The sequence below is a fragment of the Grus americana genome, chromosome 3 (assembly GCF_028858705.1).
Source record: "Grus americana isolate bGruAme1 chromosome 3, bGruAme1.mat, whole genome shotgun sequence".
NCBI classification, from domain to species: domain Eukaryota; kingdom Metazoa; phylum Chordata; class Aves; order Gruiformes; family Gruidae; genus Grus; species Grus americana.
Genome location: NC_072854.1, coordinates 93,493,950 through 93,510,907, shown reverse-complemented (window position 1 = coordinate 93,510,907; position 16,958 = coordinate 93,493,950). Strand labels below are relative to the sequence as shown.

Genomic DNA, 16,958 nt, shown 5'->3' with positions numbered 1-16,958 from the left:
CTTCCAGAGAAATTTAAAAAAAAAAAAAAAATCTATATTCAGTAAGTGGTCACCTTACAGGAAAGTGCAGTATGCAGACACGTGATATGTATCACAAACATTAGTAACCACATGTTGTTGACTACATCTACTAAATATCTGAACTATGGAGGGCTGGAGTGAGCTTGTCCCTAGGCAGCTGTCCCAACACAAGTCTGTATAATAACATTCCACAACATTTTTCATTCAAAGGAATTTTTTTCCTTTTTGAAAAAAATCCAAAGACCATCTTGGGCTGCACTGCAACATAGTCTTTCCCTAATAATAATTGTTAAATTAATTTGGGCTCTGAATGGTCTGGGTTGTTGGGTTTTTTTCTTTTATTCCCCTGATTTATGTGCATGGATTTGTTTAACTGCGTGGCAGGGAGAGGCATGTGGGCTTTTTTAAGTTTTGGAAGCGTGTAGGGAATGCCTGATGTTGTATTGACCATCATTTGATTAGTAATGATCTAGATAAACATGTCCTGTTCCAACCAAGAGTAGGGCATTAATACAGTCAGAAATAAAGTCAGTCTCTAGCTATGAACACACAGACCTCAGTGACTTCCAGGAAAATCAAAGCCATGTTAATACAAAGGCACAGGAAGAAGGAAAGGGAAAGGCAAAGGGAAAGGCTATTTCCACTTATTCTGATACAGAGTCTAGGCCAGATCTTTTACTCTGGTTGACTTCTGGTTAATAGAAAACCAGAGTGATGAAGTAATGGCAGTTTTTAAACTGCCCTTGCGACTCTGTGGTCTATAAGCTGATCAAGGTATGTTAAGACTGATGCCAAGTTAGAACAGCCTTGGGGTTTTATAAATGATACTTGGCTACTCATGGATCCTGAAACAGCTGCTTAGCAGGCAGGGAACTCCAGCTAAATATCCCCTTCTTTACAGTACTGGTGACAGAGTTATCACACTGCTCCTATTATCCCTAGGAAACTCACTTCCTTCATAAGTGACTTCAAGGTTGCCAGTTCTGTACACTTCTGAGTGCTTTGTAGCATCTCAGTGGAAAAAAGTAGCTGGAACAAGAAGTCCTGGCTCCATCTGTTGATCTGGGTAGGGGACAACATTTGCTTACAGTGTATTCTTTGCAGAAGAGCTAGAAGGATTAGTTATGGTTGGTGTGGCTTGCTAAACTCTGATTACTCATGTCCTCTGAAGTTTACACGCAAACTAATTAGCAGTGCTGATCCCTTAGTAAGAAGCTGAAATCAATTAGTAAGGCAGCTGTCCTTATTATAGCAATTAATTGCAAATGACATGTGGTCTCAGTACTTGATGGCCAAGATCTTCATTCTGGCTTTTGGAGCTTTGGAGTTTTGCTGTTGTTTTTTTTCCACCATTACACCAGTGTTAAGCCACCCTGATTTTTCCTGGACATAACTTCCATCACACAGAATCTGTTGTATTTTGTGACACACACTTTCCTGGAAAACACTTGGCTTTCATTACAGGAATTCCTGTATGCTTAGAGTCCTGGAAATGGGACAAAGTTCCTACGGAAAGGTGGCTCCTTACTTCTAGGCAAAGGATGCTGAATTGCTCTCTTGGAAATCTGCTTGACTGTGAGGGTGAGGACAGGGGAAAAGAAAGGTGTAAGCCATCCTTATTGTACTTGGCAAGATTGTTCAGTTCACTGGGAATGCAGAGCACCCGTGCTTCAGTGGGGTGCTAAGCAGTACATGTGTGATTACCAGAAAGACTGAGTTGCTCTGGAGACAAAAAAATACATTGGTCTCTCTGTGAAGCAGTTGACTAGGATATGAAGAGGGGCACACCCAGATTCTGTAAGGTTTAATTCCATCATGGTAGTCTGAGCCAGAAGGAAACTTGGCGGATGCCAAGAGACCAGTGCATATTGAACTAGCTAGTGGCCCTGATTCTATGCAAGACATTCATGCACAGAGACTGGGGTCCTAAAATCATTGTTTGCTCCTGAACCACTGCACGTGCCAGAGAAGAAACTGATCACCTTGACGGATGTAGTTGATCAAGAATGAATTAGTGAGTTTTCCAGAAGACTTCAAAGATGTAGAATGGTAATATATTAAAATTATGGGGAATAAATGTGTTTCTCTTGAATACATATTCATACACAGCTAGAAAACTGGAGCTGTGAGGAAAACATCATAATTTGTTTCACATAACAGAATCTGAAGTTTAGCATTTGTATTTTTTGTACTGGCTGGCTGTGAGGTTCTAACAGCTGTGGAAACTATTTAGGGTACTGACAGAGAGGCAAGATCGTGCCTATGGAGACAACTACAGGAAATTTACTGCTCAATTCAGTAGAAGTATGACTGAGCTTGCGCCCTGACAACTGATTCACCACCGCCCTGTTGCTTGGTGCACTCATTTACATCAGTGTGAAGCATCTTAACTCAGCCGCACTTTACACTCAATTGCCCTCATGTAAATACTGCTGCAGAGCACGTGGCAGTAGGGAACCGGGTCACGTGGCTTCACAGCATTTCAGATCCTGTAAATTGGGAATACCATGGGAAGAAAAGGTTTCACGCTATTTTGTCTCTGTAAATGATTGCTGCAAGCACTATGAGAGAAAGGACACTGAAAATGATGAGACATTAGGTGTAATTAGGCTTCATGCACAAATCAAATGCACAAGCTCTTCTTAATAGACTAACACCCTGAAGGATTCTAAATTGCACCAAGGAGGAAGATGCTGACACTAAGTTTTCTTCTAATTGGTGGCCGCTCTGGAAGAATGAATGACAGAATAAAGAGGAAAAACAGAGCATAAAATCAAGAACATTACTAAACTATCATTTCCAATAAGCATATTTACTAACTTACAAGAAATGCCTCCAGTTTAGACTATAATTATAATCAAAACCAAGTTAATATGCTGGCCCTCAGACTGAGTAACAGAGTGACTAACACTTGTAGCACAGCCTAGATGCAAGTTCTGTTGAAATGGTAATGGGGTAAAGAGAATAGATGGGGTAGGAGGTTACAATTTTTATGCCATTAGGATATATGCTATCTCTATACACACCTGGTTTGTCTGTAACTGGGGACAGTGAGACCCTGTTTGCTGTAACCTTGCTCTGAAGATGAAAAACACCTTGCAATAGGTAGAAGATTCCTCTTGCCTGGTGAACGTAGGTAACATCACACAAGTTTAAGAGAACAAAAGTGATTCTTAAAATCCTGTTCCCTGGTATTCCGTTCCTCTCCCATTCCCCACATGCAAATCAGAACTAACCTGGACAATCTGTATAGTTTCTGATTTGCTCTTCTCTATACGTAGGTCTCTGTCTTCAGTTCAGGTCCTCACCATGTACGAAAAGCCCACCTTCGGATAAGTTAATACAGCTGTTTTGACTGTAGAGATGGTCTTCTGGAGAAACAAGTGCAAATAAATAATTACTTTTAGCTTTCTGTCAATATAAAAGGCATCTCTAATGTTTTGTCACCTTGCAAAGAAATTGCAGAAGGAATATGTACAGATGTTCCTGTATGGTCTCTGTTAACTTCAGTGTAGGGTTGGTCTTCCAGTGTTTTGATGAAATTACTTTGTCTTAAATCAGATTGATTTGAAGCACATGCTTGACATTAAGCAAGAGAAGATGCAGGTAGTAGGTACTATTTGGGCATGTAAAGGCAAGAAGACACTTAAAGGCTTCTTTGCGGAAACACACAACAGTACTGTTAATATACTCTAGAATCAAACCCAATATAAGTATCATCTCACATGTACCATTACATCTTCAACTCTGATTGTATCTGCATTGTTGACAAATTGTTGATTGGTTAGTCTACACATTAACTTTGAGTATAGGGATCATAAGTGATCACTGATAAAGAAAAAGAAACATATTTGTCTGTACAGAGTGTGATTAACATATACAAAGATGGTTTTCAGCTGATACAGAACCATTGGCTTTGGTTTCTTCGTATCAGCTGCTCTAGACAGATGACTTCCAGGATTTAGGAGGAAATCTGTTATGAATTATTTACTTTTATCATATAGCTAATTTTCTTGTTGTTGGGTTTTTTTCATTATTTTTTATTAAAGCCAAATGACTGTGCTCCAGGACATTCCACAAATGCTGCTGTACTGTCATTTTAGGAAATACCATTAAAGCGACCTTTTCCTTGTTAGCTTCCCATGGCATTTAACTAAGCTGTTTTAAGAGAAACATCATTGAAATTGTCAGTTCCTCCATGGCTGCCTTATGATTATTCATAGAAACTGTAGTCTTTTGGGGATAACAGAAACACAGGGCCTTGTTTTCCCTTCATTAACCCCATTTTCCACTGAAGTAACAATATCAACTTTCAACTTTAACACAGGTCTATCAACACTGGGCAAATTCAGGCCTCTTTTTTTTTCTTCTCTGTACGAATTTGATACTAATGAAAGATACCACACTAGAAACAGTAGAGAGTGAAGTCCTCTACCCAGCCTCAAATTATATATAGCACAGGAAGCAATTCTACCACTCCCCCCTCAAACCTTTCACCACAATTCCTGATTTTTGTCCTGGCATAACTTATTTTAAGAGGATGTGGGACAGCACATCCCAAATAGTACTCGGCCCAAAATAGTAACTGCCAGCTGTGATCACAGTTCTTGAGCTGTTTTGACTCAGTCATGAGACAAAAAAAACCAAACCAACAAAAAAACAGATTAAGGTATCACAGAGCACAGAACAGTTGAGTTTGGAAGAGACCTCTGGCAATCATTTGCTCCAAACCCAGTGCTCAAAGGACGCTCAACTAGACAAGGTTGCCTGGGACCCCATCCAATCAGGTTTTGAGTATCTCTACACATGGAGCCTCCACAACCCCTCTGAGCAACCTGTTCCAGTATTTGATCCTGCCCACACTAAAAAAGATTTATCTTATATTTAAAGAGAATTTCCCATAAACTCTCATCCTGCCACTGGGCAACATCCGGCTCCATCTCCATTACTCCCCCCACCATCAGGTATTTACCAGATGTATCAGGCCTTTAATCATCTTTGTGGCCTTTTGTTGCACTCTCTCCAATATGTCCATCTCTCTCTTGCACTGGGGAGCCCCAGAACTGAGCACAGCACTCCAGATGTGTCCCACCAATGCTAAGCAGAGAAGATCAGCTCTCTTGACTTGCTGGCAATGCTTTTCCTAATACAGTCCAGAGGCTGTTGGCCTTCTTTGCCACAAGGGTACACTTCAGACTCATGTTCAACTTGTTGCCTACCAGGATCCAGGTCCTTTTTTGCAAAGCTGCTTTCCAGCTGGTTGGTCCCAGCCTGTACCAGTGAATGAGGCTATTCCTCCCCAGGAACAGGACTTGGCATTTCTCTTTGTTGAATTTTATGAGATTCCTATTGAGGTGCCTCCAAACAGCAGTATGACGATCTGGTCTACCAATCTTTCTTCCTAGTTTTATGTTGTCTGCAAGATTGCTGAGGGTGCACTCGGGTTCATTATCCAGATCATCATAGAAGGCTACTAGGATGGTCAGGCATGATTTCTCCTTATAGATCTGTGCTGACTATTTCCAGTCACCTTCTTGTCCCTCATATGTTTGGAAATGGTTTCTAGGTTTGTTTACTCCATCACCTTCCCAGGGATTGAGATGAGGCTGTACACCCTGTAGCACTCCAGATCCTCTTTCTTGTCCCTCTTGAAGATAAAAGCGACAGTTGCTTTCTTCCAGTCCTCAGGAACCTCCCACAGTGGTCATAACCTTTCAAAGCTAATCAAGAGTGGCTTCACATTGACATTAGACAGCTCCCTCAGCATTTTTGGGTATAATCTATCAGGTTCCGGAGATTCATTTATTTCTACAATTTATTCAAATATTCCCTAACCCAATCCTCATCCATCAAGGGTAAGTCTTCCTTGCTCCATACTTTGCTGCTGGTCTCAGTGGCCTGGGATTTCTGAAGGTACTTCCAGTAAAGACCACAGTGAAGAAGACTTAAGTATGTAGTCCTTTTCTGTGTCCTTTGTCACCAGGTCCTCTAGACCATTCAGCAGTGGGTCTACTTTTTCTCTCATCTTTCTTTTGCAGCTAATCTCCATTTAGACACCCTTTCTGTTGCTCTTCATGTCCCTTAGCAGATTCAACTCCAGGTAGGCCTTCGTTTTCCTTATTCCCTTCCCACACATTCAGATAGTGTCTCTGTATTCCTCCCAGGTCACCTGTTCCTACTCCCACCTCTTGTAAACTTCCTTTTTATGTTTGAGTTTAGTCAGAAGCTCCTTGGTTGTCTACAGAGGCCTCCTGACACCTTTGTTTCATTTTCTGCTCACCAAGATGAACTGTTCTTGAGCTTGGAGGAGGTGATCCTTGAAAATCAACTGGCTCTCCTGGACCGCTCTTCTCTCCAGGGCCAGTATTGTGGGATTCTTTCAAGCAGGTCCCTGAACAGGCCACAGTTTGCTCTCCTGAAGTCCAAGACTGTGATCCTGCTTTTTGACTTGCTCCCTCCTCTCAGGATCCTGAAGTCTACCATCCCATGGTCACTGCAGCCAAAGCTACCCTTGATTTTCACATCCCCAACCCATTCTTCCTGTTTGTAAATACGAGGCCCAGTAGAGCGATTCCTCTCTTCATCTCATCCATTGTCTGTGTTAGAAAGTTGTCATCACTCCAGAAACCTCCTGGATTTCTTGCACCCTGCTGTGTTGCCCTTCCAGCAGATATTGAGGTGGTCATGAGGCTCTTCCAGTTGCCTGAAGAAGGTCTCCTTTATTTATTCTTGTGATCAGGCAATCTATAACAGACATCCACCAAAGCATTGCTCTTATTGTATTGCCCACTAATCCTGACCCACAAGCTCTTAACTGGCTCGTCGTCCATCCCTATGACGAGGTAGTGTCAAGTAGATACTATCATACGCTGGAGAATCATTTCACAGCAACATCAGGCTCCTCCTCTGCTGCAGTTTGTCCTTCCTATCCTTTACAGGGACCACTCACAAATTCAAAGATATCCCATTCTGGGAGACCTCATGCCCATTCGAAGCAACACCACAGTTCAGGGTCAACTTAAATCAGTTTCCCTGTAAACCACAGTTCCTTCCCAGTTTGCTGGTGTTGATATTTCTTTTCCAGTCTCCAGTCTTGCTGCCTGGGACTTCACCACACTGATACATTAGGCCACATTTTAAGACTTGGACCTTTGCCTTCCTAGAAAGAAGTTTCAACTAAACTTTTTCATCTCTTAGTGTAGAGAAACACTCAAATGGTCCTGGTTACCCTAGGGCTCTCTGCTAAAGGTTATGTCCAGTCATTCCCTGTGATTCATTCTGACCAAATCTTTGTTTAGCTACATTTAACAACTATAAGCTTACTTATCAAGCAGGCCTGCTTATTTCTATAGCACTACTTTTAGTATAGATCACTGGCTGTTTGATCTGCATTCATGTCTGCATCTGTCAGTGCCACAGCATGTCACTATGCAATGAAGTGATCCTCATACATTTTTCAAAAGCCTTCTGTGCACATTTCAGCCATGTCAACATGTGGTCACATAACTAAACCCTGTCCTGACTAGGGACAGGGTTTCCACAATAGCTGATGTCCTCTAAAAGATGGAAAAGCAAGGCAAAAATTAATAAATACATGAATCAACAAAGTGGCAGAAATAAAAACCTTTGATGATACCAAGTAAACATGCAGCTTTTTTACTGGGATGAGCTGAGTCACTCACTCATGGCTCAACCACTTATGAATAGTGTGGCCATCTGAAACACACAAAAATAAAAACTTTGTAACACCTTACAGCTGTGTTCATTCATTCATTCATTCACTGTCTTTGTCTCACATGTCTATAAAATACATTCTCATTTTAACAGAGAGAATCAAAATACTCTGTATTTCTATTAATTAATCTGGATAGCTGGAAAAATACACAAATTTTCTTTTTTCTTGAGCCCCTTGATCCATAATGAGACATTTCATTTGAGACTGAAACTCTGTAGGAGGAGGCTAGACTTAATACAAGGGAGAGGGAGTCTGATGTCAATATTCTCTACCCGCTTCTCCCCTTAACTCTTTGATGCTGTTGAAAAAATTGGATGGGGAAATATTTTGAAAGGGCAGGAAGAGTTTGCCTTGGGAAATGTGTTACTATTTGTCTGTACTCAGATGGATTGTGTAGTGAATTTGAGAAGTTATGATTCTAGAAGTGACATTGAAAGGGAAAACTGCGCAGTAAAATGGAGTAGTGAAAATAACGGTACTGCATTGCACAATGCCTTTTATCAACAGCACATGCATTCATGCTGGCTGTACTCCTCAAAAGTGTGGAAGCTTAGTGCCTGGCCTTTTCACGTTGCAGCCTAGTTCTTTCTCTTGCCTAGTCTCCCAGTGAGTCAAATGGGGCCAATAATGAACGTTTTTTATTGCCTTCAGGTAGGCCTTGTTGTGTAGACAGGAACACACACTATCTGCTGTGTACATAGTAGTACTCTTGTACTGCGTTTTCTATGTTTCTCTGACTGGGCTTTCCTTTCTTATTAAAACATTTGCACCAGCTTCTCTTTCTTTGTTTTTGAAGTCAGAATCCTCTGTTGCTCCCAGCACTGTTGAGTGCCACAGCACCCCATCTTCCTGATGGCAGAAGAAGATGCTGATACTGTTCAGCTCAGTTCAGGTTAGGCAATAGGTACAGCAAGGTTCATTCATAAAAGAGACGAAATAAATAACACCTCAGATCTGATTGGAGAGATCACTCCCTGAAACATCCAAATTTCACGCATAAGAGGAGTTCTGGAGACCTGATATCTGAGTCTTGCATAAAAGCAGCACATGATAGGAGAAACAGTGAGAGTGGATACTCTTTTGAAGCTTCCAAACTTAACAATGCTCAAAAGTTTGCAAGATAAACCTATTTTACAACCCTTATCTTTTGGGATTAGAAAAAAGGAAAACAGTTCAGAAAAAGCTATTTCTATGGACTTGATCTTCTGTCCTCATTAAACCTAGTTTTTCATTCAAGGGCTGCCTCTTTGAGTAGTCTTCACTAACTTCATTTTTCCACCTACAAGACCAGTCATAAGAATATAAAACCCTTAAATTAAGAATGGAGTTTTTTTGCCACGTCCAAATCATTAAGCTGGTCCTCATTTTCTTCTGCTTTAATGCCAGTAGAACCTTCTTATTTGCTGCAGCAAAGAATTTGTCTTCCTATGCCAAATCTACCCCCCAAAGTTGTTCCAGGAATACAAGTAATATTCCAGAAAGCTTCCTCTTTCAGATTTTGCTATTGGTATGCTTTCTGGAAAGCAGATGTGCTGTAGACCTAGATACTCTCTATATCATGAGTTAGGTGCAAGTGATGGGTTTGAGGGGGTTTTTTCCGGTAGGAGACCCAATGCAATGAAACTCCTCACAATTCTACCCCATTTGTTTAATATCTTACAGCCTTCTATCCAGTCTGTCCTTCAAGTTGTGTCTGATAAATAAAAGCTCAAAGTTGGAGAAAAGGCATGAAGAGCATTCCCATTACTTCTGCATCTCTTCAAAGGAGTAAGTTACAGTCCTAACCCCATCTTATTGGGAAGTGGAAAAAACATGGCACCAAGTCCCCATCTTCCTAACACAACATGTAACAGAACTAGGATGTAATATCTGACAAGAAGCAATAGGCATGCTTCTGTGTAGTCCTCATTCATCTCAAAGAAAGTTCCTGCCTCAGCTGACACTAGGGCAGTGAACCCCTGGGGCTTTAAGAAGCATTGCCTGGCACATTATCCATATGCAGTCCTAAGTGGTTTTCTCAAAAGAGATGGTGGAGATGGAGCAGGGAAATGGAGGTTTAATGCCAAATTTCTTCACTTGATGCAAATATCAATCCCCTTGAGTAATAATCTGACATTCCTCAGCAAAGACACACTCTGCTTTTGAAATACTTACCTTTCCTTATTTTTTATAACCTTAAGAAACTTTGAGAGGAATGTGCACTGTTTTGGTCTTTGTCTTCCTATGACAGCAGAGATTTATTTATAGCCAGGAACTGGAGGACAGTTCTCACGTGGCTGCTGAAAATTAAAACAGCATGTAGGGTTTTGTTTTGTTTTGCTTTTATGCCTTTGCCACTACAATCTCTCCCTGCATTCCCTAAACCCTTGTTATTGTAACCAGAGCCACATTTTGCATTGCTACAATTGCAGGGTTATGTAAATTCCAAAGGCTTTAAACGAAAGGGCCTACAGATCCTGCTCCGGGCTGTGGGGAAGTTGACACAAACAGTTATACCCAACATCTAGGGAGAGACAAAGGTATTCATAAATTGTCAACAGACAGGAAACCTAAGTCTCAACCTCAGCATCAACCTGAAGTTTTCTAAACCTTTTTGAACTTACTGGTTTCATTTAAATTGATTGGCCTCTCATTTTCATTGTGGTGCTTTGCTATGGCCAGGAAAATTTCCTTCAGCCACTTCTGGAAATCTTCCTATGTTCTCTCTCACCTTCCACCAGTCTGCTCTTTACCTGGGACAGCCAATAACAGAAGCTCTACAGACACTGATTTTTACAGACTTGGAACTGTATTTTTGCAGTGATCATGAAACTGTACACATTGAAAAGCCTTACTTTATTAATGAAGACTTTTACATTACAAAGAAAATTACAGCAAAAGAGAACCACCATAGTCATGAAAGACAGCAAGAGAACAAAGAGTACGCTTCTGATCCCTTCCAAGAAGTCTTTGCAGCAAGTAAGGGTGGGAAGAAGTGCGATACATGTTGCACATCTGTGTGCTTCTGAGTAACCAAGCTGTAATGCTGACACTAGCTGTGCATTTCTGTGTGGGCATGGGCAAGCCAATTCATGTTTCTGATTCTGTACTCTCTAAAAGCGGGATAATAATGCCTGACTCAGAGTCAATGTTAGAAGGCTCTGCATAAGCTCATCTTAGTCCCCAGTGTTTAGACAACTCAGCTAAATGAGAAAAATGTTTAGCCCACTTCTCCAGCCTTGCTTCTATTTCAGCTCTAAATCACCATTAGTCAAATCACGCTTAGACCTCAGACAAAAACCTAGATTACATTATTCCTGAAATATGTGGAGGTTTTGCACAGCATGGTGCACCCTGATCACTGGAGTGTGCTAATGAGAGCTCAGGGAAATTACCGTTTTCATGAAAAGGTGCAGCCAGAACTCCCTAGACAATTCAGCTGACACTATAAGGAAGGATGAGGCTGTGGCACCACTCCAACATGCTGCTTTCTATAACTGTTGAGTTTTCCAGCCAACCTTAAACTTACTGCAGTGGATATGAAAAAACAGGGCTTGCTGCATTGTTCGCCCACATCTTTGGCGCAAAGCCAATCATGGTAAGTCCTAAAGAAAGAAAACCAAGAAGCACTGCCTCACAGACATTCTACAGCCAGGTGGGTCACTGCCAAGCCAACATAGGAAGGGACATTCCAAGAAATTCATGAGCTTACTTTAAAAACAATCACTAAAATGAAAGAGATGATTTCAGTAGAGGACAATAGTTCCTACTCAGCTGGTAGTTACTGTTGCTGCACAGGTGGCAATAGCTTTTGTTATGAAAGTGTAGCTCTTTAAATCTTATTAAGAAAGACAAGACTCATTTCTGGAGGTGCAGCTACACAGGATGCCTGCACAGCTCAGAAGTTTCTAACAGTTTGTTACATGAGTTTATTTACTTGGAGCCAGAAACTGCTCTGTGGAGCTCTGATCCTCACTGTCATTGTGACCTCGGGCAAGTGACTGAATGTCTTTGCACCCACAGGTCCTTTTGAAATCAACTGGTGATGTGGATGCTCAACAATTCTGAAAAAAAAAAAAAAAAAAAAAAAGGCCTACAGGTCAAAGCCAATGTCTGCCAGAGCTGAGGTGTTCTGGGTCACATGATAAACTGTATAAATTTTGAACACAAAAACTGAAGCATCCACAGCTAACAAATATTTTTGTAAATGTGGTCCTGTAATTGGCCCAGTGCAACACAACTCTCAGACAGAGGGGTGGAGTCCAAGGAACATCTATATTAACATGTTTTGGAAGAGAAGAGTTTATTAAGGGTGTGTGGGGAGTAAGAAACAAGCAGCCATAAAACAAACAGAAACCAGAAATCAAAGAAGACAGCTATATTAGACTGTGTACCATTCTTAGCGCACCTAATGATAAGTATCTGAGAACAATACATTTTACTGAATCAGGTAAAGTACTGACCAAAATCGTTACTTTATTCTGTAAGCTATGTTTCCTAATAGTCTGAACTCTTGACTCCTTTCCTCAAAGATGACTGGTTCAGTGCTCAAAAGCACTGTGGAACACAGGCAAGAAACTCTGATATCCTATAATATCAGATTCCTCAGATTTCAATCTTGAACCTGAATCAAAATTGATACATGCCTCTAAATGATCAGCACTGCTTCACATAGACTTTGGTATCTTACCCAAGTATTAAGCAAGGTGGAGGTTGCTTAGCTTTGAAAACTGTGAAGTCTGCAACCTGTAATTATTGGCCAAACCAGTAGCATAGCTCCCATCTACGGCTTGAGTTTCCCTGAGTTAACAAAACCCTTCCTTACCTTCCATGCTTGCATATCTAATAGATACTACTTGGCTCAGCACAATTAGCAAAGCAGGCAGGACAAGCGGCCAATTAGTCAACACTGACACATTTTACAGCAGAGAACCTCCAATAGCTGACAGTTCAAGCAAGGCAAAAAAATCATAAAATACTAATAAACATAACCACACAGGCTTTTTGGTACATCAGACCGAACCAATGAAATAGAAGTATAGCAAAATCATCCTACTGATACCAAATGGTGATAAGTAAATGAAAGGCCTGTGCTGGCCTAGTGGTTTGGTGTGGTGAGGTCTAGTTAGGCCCATGTTAGTCTCAGGACTGTCATGTTCCTCTGCTGGGTAAAGAACAGAGGGCGGAAACAAAGAACAACTGTAATGACATGGGTAAAAGGTACATAGTATAAAATAAAAAAAAAAAAAAAAAAGCAAAGCAAACCAGACAAAAAAAACCACCAATAAATGGGAACAGAACAGAGAAAAGAAAAGAAAAGAAAAGAAAAGAAAAGAAAAGAAAAGAAAAGAAAAGAAAAGAAAAGAAAAGAAAAGAAAAGAAAAGAAAAGAAAAGAAAAGAAAAGAAAAGAAAAGAAAAGAAAAGAAAAGAAAAGAAAAGAAAGCAGTTGGAAGGGACCTACAACAATCACCTAGTCCAACTGCCTGAATGTTTTAATGCTCTCTACTGATGCAACTCAGGTGAGGTGCAAAAGGCAGACTTGTGTTGTCCTCTTTCCCTGCTGTAATCAGCCACACCCAAAAATATCTGGAGGGAAAATGACATCTGACAGCCATGGCAAAAATGACCCAAACTAAGAAGTGGCAACTCTGAAGGTGTGGGAAAGTCTGCAAACAAATCACGGGGTGTGTCCGATATACAGACGCTAATATAACGCAGTGATTACTATGTCTTTGCTCAATGAATATGTAAAAGTGAGCTTGATGTTTTAAGAACTAGAACTATGTACAATGACCGCTGAACAAACTCAAATCTGGGTGCATTTGCCTAGGAGCAGTACAACATTCACCGTGACCCCACAGCTTCATGGGACACTCACAACATAACTGAAGTCCAGAGATACTAAACAAATCCAGCATGGCATCTTATTCTACATGGAGACTTTTCAGACTGCTTCTAAGTAACACAGAACTGAGAAAACTCCTTTTGTGACATCCATGAGTGAATTTCTCAGGGAGCTTCACTGTGGCTATAGAGTCCATTATTCCCCACGCTATTAGCATCACAAGATGCTGTGCGTATGATCCACATCAAATGGCAAAATCTGGCCCAGGAAACAAGCCTCCAAAATGCTGGTGAGAACTTCAGCTTTAAAAGTCCAAACACAACAAATATAGGAACCTAGAGAGCTCATGGGCTTAGGGTCATACAGTATAAACAGGAAACCTAGAAAATAAAGCTTACACATCCATGCAGCCTGGGCTGTCCCATTACAAGCAAACAAACAAACAGGTAGGTAGGTAAGTAGGTAAGCAGGTAGGTAGATAGGTAAGACAGATAGCACACTGGAAAGCACATACTCTGAGTCACACAAACAGTTAATGGCAGTGGCCAGCCAGCAGAAGCAAGCCCAAGATTAACAATGGGAAAATTTCTGATGGAAGTCAAAGAGTATTTCCCATTTCTCTGGAGGCATTACCCCCCCAGTCCGGCACCAAACTGCCCAGCTCCCTCTAGCTTCTTTGTGAATTAAGTTTATTCCTGAAAGAGCTAAGGAATCCCAAGAGACCATGACTAATGAGTGCTCAAAGGAAAAATGAAGGTTGCCTATGTCTCCCCATCACTGTGTAACCACTTGGTATTGAGTACCCAGAATTGAATGCGGCGTTCCTAGTGTTGTTTCCTCATAGCTCAGAGACATATTTCCTCAGCAGGCTATTTGGATCAAAGACTTAAGGCAACATCCCTGAAAGAAAAGACAAGGCAAAACACAGATGGGGCTTTTTCACCATCTGCTTCCATTTTAATTCGCTACAGTCCCACATGTCACCAGAGCCTGTAGGGTGGTCAATTGGATTCTGTGTCATGTGCATTCATGGGAGTATAGGACTACAAGGTCATCACGTCCTGTTTCCTACAATCACAGACACTGCATAATAGACACGTAGACCAGCACACTCCACAGCACATTTATTCCAGTCCTGTCACACATTAACATAAGACTTTTCAAGTGACCAGTGGGAAGCAGAATTAGACAGGTTTTTCAGTCTGAAGTGAGGCAGCCATTTTCACTCTGAGTTTAAAGCAGCTGACAATGAGAAACTAGGTATTTCATTGTACAGAGGTATAATATCATGTCCCTGACCTCTGATGTCTGATTCTAGAGATCATGATTTAGTCCACTCTTATTTGAATATTCATGTTCTGTGGATAAAAATACATACAGCTAGAGATAATATGTTTTATGTCAAAGTGAGAAAAAACAAAATATTGATATGTATGTAATCTGAATTCTATGTTGATATATCTTGCAAAAAATTGAGGCTGGTAATGGAAAAATTGACTCTCAAGACTGATGAAGCAGCATTTTTAAACTACTTTTTATTAAAAGTACAGTCACAGTATATGAAAATGCTAATATATTATGTCAGGTCAACTCTAACTTGTATTTACAGTATTTCCTTAGACAAGGGTCCCATTTCATAGCTTAGCTACACTAACAGATGTGTAAATCAGAAAGAGTGTGAGCTTCTGGAGATGTCCCGATAGATGTGAACATACTACACATCACCACTGTAAGTAAGCAGGGGATGAGGCAGTGAGGAGTTGCTTGCTAAATTTTGCCTCTGTTTAAACATAAAATGTGTCATGAAGGGCACAGTAGGACATTTACAGCTTAACACATGTCCCCCAGCAGGTACATGAAGCTATTCTAGATAAGCCCAGACACAGCTGGAAAACAATTCATGGGTCCCCCAAGGAAAACTTCACCTAGTCAGAAAATGCATCTGTTTTTCTCCCTATAACTTAGTAATGGTGAGTGCCAAAGACTTCATAACATTCACAGAGACTGCCTGAATCCTGCTGATGATGAAAGGTCAAGCTTTGTACTTCTGTCATTGGCAACACATTTCAGGACCTCTACAACAGAGCCAGAGAGATTCACTCATTGGGATGCCTGACCCACAGGGCAGTAAAAGTATGAAAGAAGCAATGAGGGCAAGTTCATATCTCAGTAGGGCACAGTTGGAAGACAGTTCATATTGGCAGGGCCCTAGCATGGTTATTACTCTATCCCTGCATAAGAGTGCAGGAGGATGCTGACAGATCAGAGCATAGGCAAGAACAAAACCAACTGTCTCTCTGTGCATTCAGCTGTTAGAAACATAGTTTAATTGGTTCCCGCTGTATACACGGCTGCAAAAGTAGCAAAGGACTAAAGTCCCCTCGTGTTTGGTCAAGATCTTGCTTTCTTTCATCTGTTGTGCAGATGCTGATGGGGTCACCTGCCTGGAGGGGGTCAGGATTCTGCCAAATGGATTTAAGCAGGGTACTCACAGTCCAGGCATCCCAGCTTAATGGTCAGTGACTCAGTGAGAAAACCAAGACTGTCTGCACTAGTGGATGGCCCCATTCTTGACAATGTTTGCAAGGAAGAATGATACCCTGGCAAAGCCTCTCTACAGATGTATGCTGTTTAATCTAACAAACCAACCTATTCCACTGAGCTGGGGCAGATATCTTACAATAATTATCACCAGTAGCTAAGTTTCATATTTTCAGTGTAGGCAAAAACCTAAACAAAGGTCAGAGAGTAGGAAGAAAAACGACATTATAACTTGAGGCTCTGGGAAGCCAGAATACAGATATGGGGGAGGGAGAAAAAAAGGGGAGGAGTACCTGCTCTGCAGTAGGGTGATATACTTGCATTCTGGCACAAGTATGATTTTAGTGAATATATGACTTGTCTACCAGGCAGGAGGCTAAATGCGACATAATGATAAAGATGTTGTTATAACATTTCAGTTTAATTGCTATAGCTTTGTTAAACTAACACTTCAGAGGACATCAAGATAGCTAAAAAAAAAAATGGGTCTCTAACCTACCTGCAGTGAGAGTATTTATACGACAGTACAGATTCCCATCAGGTTGTAGGCATCTGAGAAAGCTGTGCCTCAGTTTCCCAAAATGCTAAATACATTAATATTTATCAAGTTCTTGGAAATTTTCCAAAGGAAAGTGCTGAATGCAAAGAATAAATTGCTAACTTTATCTAACTATACATATATGACTTATCCTGAAATATTTGTATAGTTTATGATTGCAGACAGGAAAATATTCTCATCATTAACTCCTACTGGTTAAATAGCAAAAGTCCACTGAGATTGCTCCAGCTTCATCAGAAACAATCTGGCTAATGAGCGTACAATACCAACAGCGTTC

General features: G+C 40.9%; 1 protein-coding gene across 1 annotated transcript in view; it reads right to left on the bottom strand.

The window, feature by feature from the left end:
* DAAM2 (dishevelled associated activator of morphogenesis 2) overlaps positions 1–16,958 on the bottom strand; it is a 209,868-nt gene that overhangs the window by 186,164 nt on the left and 6,746 nt on the right. The window contains exon 2 of the mRNA XM_054819166.1: positions 3,258–3,392. The gene's annotated coding sequence lies outside the window, so the exon portion shown is untranslated. The remainder of the gene's footprint in view (positions 1–3,257; positions 3,393–16,958) is intronic.